At 39.1% G+C, this 6,000-nt stretch overlaps 1 long non-coding RNA gene across 3 annotated transcripts in view; it reads right to left on the bottom strand.

Annotated features, from left to right (window-relative positions):
• Nucleotides 1-278: 278 nt before the first annotated feature.
• Nucleotides 279-6,000, bottom strand: part of LOC130310542 (uncharacterized) — a 46,219-nt gene continuing 40,497 nt past the window's right edge. The window contains exon 4 of one of the 3 annotated variants that reach the window (XR_008859058.1): nucleotides 279-602. This is a non-coding gene — a long non-coding RNA (uncharacterized LOC130310542). Of the gene's footprint in view, nucleotides 603-768; nucleotides 897-6,000 lie in introns of those variants that run through there. The other 2 variants (XR_008859064.1, XR_008859070.1) reach the window with 2 other exon arrangements.

Here is a 6,000-nt window from a genome sequence, read left to right as displayed (position 1 = left end):
GGGGCAGAGTACCACTTTAACTACTAGAAGAAATCCAGAGTGTCTGCATGTTCACAAGAAAAACATGTATCTATATCAAAACTCTATGCTATTTCTATTTCATACTATAGATATATGTGTGTATATATATATATATATATATATATATATATATATATATATATATATATACACAGTATATTCTGGATTATTTATGTATATTACTAGTTCTTCCTGCCTGTGAAGTTGAGTGCATAAAGAATAAATACAGAAACAAAGTCAATAGCGTTTGTGTGAAGTTTAACAGGGAGAACCTCCGAATTACACATCTCTCTTTTAATCTATTGATTCAGGATGTTGTCAGGTAAAGGAAATGTATTCTTGTGCCTGCAGAGACTTCAGTTATATCCTCCTGCTTTACGCTGTGACAAATGTATTTTCCATTAGCACTTCCAAAGTGATTTTGATGATGTACATAAAATTTCTATTATCTTTCTTTGTTTGCTCATAATAATTTTCTCTTTTCTGGGTCTTCCGAAATGTTTTCCAGATAGCGCTGACAATAAAGCAGCTCATTTGTGGTAAAAGATTACTTTTCTAAAATGTCAGGATGAATAATTCTTCTTTGTAGGAAAAGAGGTAAGACGGGAGGCAAAAAAAAAATTGGAAACTATTATAAAGTTAATGTTTACAGTCTTACAAATCCTCGACAGCAACTTATCATTTTCTAAGATGTTTCTTTATCGAAGAGACAGATTTACCCATAAATGGCTTTATTTGGTGGTGTAATGTTGTGTTTGTGTGTTCACAATTAACTGAGATCCAAACATTCCCCATCAGCTGTATAAGGGTTCTCTTATTTTCCTAAGAATCTTTATGCTGCAAGTGTTCATTTCTTTATAGTGAATTCTGTTTTTCTGTTCGATTATAGGATAAAAAAATATACAATAAAATACAAGCAAAAAAAATAATTACATTCAACTGGTATATCACTTGATGGAGTAATACACTGTCCCTGCATATTACTTTAGAATTCTGTGGGACCTAGGACTTGTAATCTGTGTATGATAGTGTACACCTACATATTAACACTACATAGTCAGAAAATCGTATGACAGTAAATAAATAAAAAACACTATATAGTGAATATTATGAACATTTTATTTTATCCGTTTACCACAAACAGATGTACCGAAACAGATGTATGCTCAATATAGCATAAGTTTTTGTGGTATATGTTTTGTTTTTCTTTGTTGTATAGGTTGGTATCCATTTGCATATTTTTTAAGTGTATATATATATATATATATATATATATATATATATATATATATTTTTTTTTTTTTTTTTTTGTTAATATGATAAATTATGTAAAACCTGTAAATCAAGCAAACTAAATTATGTATATCACACCATATAACACAATACCTCATAAATATACTTCTATGGGGAACAAAATGTATACCACAGCATACAAGGTGGTCATGGTGAACTCAATAAGAGTTCAAAAGGGGCCTGGATGTATTTTTGGAGATTAATAACATTACGGGTTATGGATTCTAGATCTATAGGGACAGAACGTTTATCCAGGGATTTATTCTGACTGCCATATTTGGAGTCGGGAAGGAATTTTTATCTCTAGTATGATGGTTTTTTGCCTTCCTCTGGAGCAACTCAGTAGGGACTCATTAGGGATATGGCTTGAACTTGATGAACTCTGGTCTTTTTTCAACTTTATGAACTATGTTACTATGATGCATAGTAGTAGATATTGACAGCAAACAAACAAAGAGTAAAGGTGGTCGGCACTACCTATTCCAGTCCGGACTCAATAACAACGGGAGATACGCCTGGTACACACAGCTGCTAGGGCAATCCACGTTCAGCGGTGATCAATCCACAAGGAAGCAGATGCATCAAAGTATATATCCAAAGAAAGAACAGGATGGCACTTCGCAAAGGGATGAAATGAGATTTATTCACTTACGAACATCAGCAGGTGTAGGGATACAGAGAGGGAGCAGACAAACGGAACAACATTGTTTCACGGTAGCACACCGCTTCTACTGGCAGGAACTGCTTCTACTTGTGTGCTACCGCAAAACGACGTTGTTCCATTAGTCTGCTCCCTCTCTGTAGCCCTACACCTGCTGATGTTCGTAAGTGAATAAATCTCATTGCATCCATTTGCGAAGTGCCATCAGATTCTTTCTTTGGATATATAGTAGTAGATATGCCAGAAGAAGCACCTGTCGGGTCCAAAATGTCGCTCCTTCCTCCTCCTAGCCGTCCTTGGTGTCTCCCCACACATGCTGTACCGCATGTTTGTGTATTACCAGAATAAAGGAACTTTGTTGTCAGCGGTAATCCAGTGAGTCGCTCCGTTTTAATTTCTTATCTACTACTACGCATCATTGGACTTGTCTTACACAAATGTTGAGTGCCCCAAACCACTTATACAGCCCAGATAGCGTCCTGTACCTGTAACTTTTCTATCCTACAAAAAAAATCGCACACAAACGGACAGAGGTAAGAAAAAAGGTCCAAAATGACATGCTGTTGGCAACTTTTACATATTCAAAGTCTTTGGGCATACCACAGCATACATGTAGGTACCATTTAAACATTCCTCCCAGTGTTCCCTTATTTACAGATAGGGACAAACATCTTGGGGACCTTAAAGACATTTATGAATCAGAACTACCATCCAAGAACAGCTGAAAATCAAATCCCAATGGAATACCAAGAAGTGAGCTTTACAGTACAGAAAATACAGAACGGGGCACTCAGCCATATTGGTGGTGAGGATTAACCGGAGACACTAGTTGATAAAAGTAAGAAAAGTCCTTTATTGAGTGGCAACACATTTCGGGAACAAATGCTCCCTTTCTCAAGCCATGATGGCTATCTCAAAGCCTACCTGGAAGTTCATCCCCTGAGTAACTTCCAGATTTTATATAGGGCTTAGACATGTGCAATTCGTTTCGGCACGAATGTCTAATTTACCGAATGTTACCTTTTTCGGGCATTCGGACCGATCAGAATGCACGAAAACAAATTTTGAACATTTCCGAATAGCCACGATAATACGAATAGCAAAATAACGAATGCATTCGTTATTTACCAAATGCATGAGGTAAATAATGAATGCATTCGTTATCCTTAAACGAACGTAAAGAATTAATTCTAATAAAAAAAATTATAAAAAAAGATACAGTAGTGATGGAAAAATTGTATCTAACGAAATATATCTTTTTTATTATGATGATATTATGATATAGATGTCTGTCCCTGATACACACCACCCCCACCCCCCCCCCCCCCCCCCGACATTCTGACAGTCTGTGCTGGCAGTTGTGCAAAAGCTTAATGCAGATGTCGGTCTCTGCTACACAATCCCCCCCCCCCCCCCCCGTGCGCCCCCCCCCCCCCATGCCTCCCAACCCCTAATGAAACTCCTTTAAAAAAAATAAAAATGTAACTTAAACAAAGAACCTTATGGGATCAGCTAGTCAAAAGACAGCACACCTACCCTCTGCACCAATGCTTCTTATTTTAACATTTACAAGTATTGATGAATTCCCCTAATAAGGTTATTATCTAAGTAACTAATTTATTTGCACCCAGTCAGCACTCCCCTCTCCGTCTGTTAGGTCTCCCTTGCAGTAAATCACCAAGAGAATGAGTAATTTATTCATCAGCTTTATTATTGGTCCTTGCAAGATATGATGTCATACTTGCTGATCTTTGTAGTCCTCCAACAGTTATATATTCATAGTTTGACCTCATCATAATCTAAGTTATTTTTGAACAACATTAAAAACACTGCTAAATACACAGTAATTATTCCTTAATTTGACATCCGAGAAATACGGAGTAATATTTTCCAGATAATTTCCAAATATAGCTCCAACCAAAGGGAAATTTCACAGCTAGAATTATATTATGTCTTCTTAGTGAAACATTGGAAGGTTCTTCATGAGCTGCGCGGGATCTCTCTGTTGGCAGGCTGGAGCGTGCCAGCTGCAAAAATTACTGGCAACTTCCTTTCTCACATGTTCTTTCCTTCCACATATGGTGGAGGGACCTAAAAAATCCCAGTTTCCATGAACTTTTTTTTTTTTTAATAATTAGTTGACTGTTGTGTCTCAATAATGTTTTTCTTTCGGTGACATCTGCTGAATTCAGACTCAATTGACTCTGGCCACAATAAATCAACTTCTACTATGATTTATCCTGAGAACTTTGGACCAGAGGTTGCCGAAATGAGCACATTAAAACTGGGCAACGAAGAATCATTAAAGGGCCAATAATGTATTTCATGCAACTGCTCAAAGATGTTTTTCAATTTTGTTTACAGCGTAATCATTTTATCATTAAGGCCTTGTTCACACACACACAGTAAAATAAGCTAAAAAAAAAACAGCCAATGTTTTGCTTTTGTTTTTTTTATTCCAGCAGTTTATAGCTAAAGTTAAGCTTAAAATAAAATAGCCAAAAGCCTATGCTGGTTTATTAACATCATATAGTTTTAACCCATTTCCTCTCCAGGACATTGAATACATCTTTGTGGGTGGGGAGGGGGCCTTAGAGTGGATGTCTAACGTGATCCTGGTCTGTACTCTGCAGCACCTGGCTGGTATTGAGTGCCAGAGGTGGCAGTTAATCAGGGCCGGTTTTAGACTAAGTGTGGCCCTGGGCAAAAATAAAAATGGGGCCCATGGGTCACATGACCAAAGAACACCATGTTGAATTGTGCTGCATCTTAGCTGAAGGCCATAACACAAATGCATCATAGGGTCCAAATCTAAGCTATATAGGGGAAGATTTATGAAAACTTGTGCAGAGGATCAGTGATGGAGTTGCCCACAGCAATCGATCAGAGGCCTTTTTAAAAATGAGAGTAGCACCCTCTACATAGGCTTTCATAAATCTCCCCCATAGTGAAAACGTTTTGTTTAAAGCACAACTGTCACATAAAAATAGGTCAATAACCTGTCAGCACAGCACAAGCCGATCACTGGTATACTGCAGCCATACATTTGTTTTGGCACTCCTTGTCTTCTATTCTGTAAAAATTACTTTTATCTACAGATGCCAAAAGTCAGAGAGGTGTAGTCAGGGATCTGCAATCTCTTTTCCGACATCACAGCACTGCCCCGCCACCGCTCACTGACTGAGAAAGAAACAGAGCTGCGTGCCAGTCAGGCTGGGGCGGTGCTGTGACGCCAGAGAAGAGAGGCTTGGCAGCCCAGGGCATTGTAGATCCCTGGCCACTTCTCTATGACTTTTGGCAACTGTGGGTAAAAGTAATTTTTACAGCATAGAATACACAAAGTGTCAAAACAGAGAGATGGCTGCAGTATCCCAGTGATCAGCTCGTAGGCCGCAGTATACCAGTGATCAGTTCGTAGGCCGCAGTATACCAGTGATCAGCTCGTAGGCTGCAGTATACCAGTGATCAGTTCGTAGACCGCAGTATACCAGTGATCAGCTCGTAGGCTGCAGTATACCAGTGATCAGTTCGTAGACCGCAGTATACCAGTGATCAGCTCGTAGGCCACAGTATACTAGTGATCAGTTCGTAGGCCGGTATACCTGTGATCAGCTCGTAGTCTGCAGTATACCAGTGATCAGCTTGTAGGCTGCAGTATACTAGTGATCAGCTCGTAGGCTGCATTATATCAGTGATCAGCTCGTAGGCTGCAGTATACCAGTGATTAGCTCATAAGCCGCAGTATACCAGTGATCAGCTCATAGGCCGCAGTATACCAGTGATCATCTCATAGGCCACAGTATACCAGTGATAAGCTCGTAGGCCGCAGTACACCAGTGATCAGCTCGTAGGCCGCAGTATACCAGTGATCAGCTCGTAGGCTGCAGTATACCAGTGATCAGCTCGTATTCTGCAGTATACCAGTGATCAGCTCATAGGCTGCAGTATACCAGTGATCAGCTCGTAGGCTGTAGTATACCAGTGATCAGCTCGTAGGCTGCAGTATACCAGTGATCAGCTCGTAG

This window comes from Hyla sarda, chromosome 1 (assembly GCF_029499605.1).
Source record: "Hyla sarda isolate aHylSar1 chromosome 1, aHylSar1.hap1, whole genome shotgun sequence".
Taxonomy (NCBI): Eukaryota; Metazoa; Chordata; class Amphibia; order Anura; family Hylidae; genus Hyla; species Hyla sarda.
Note: the sequence above shows the minus strand (reverse complement) of the source record. Positions and strands in the feature narration are given on the sequence as shown.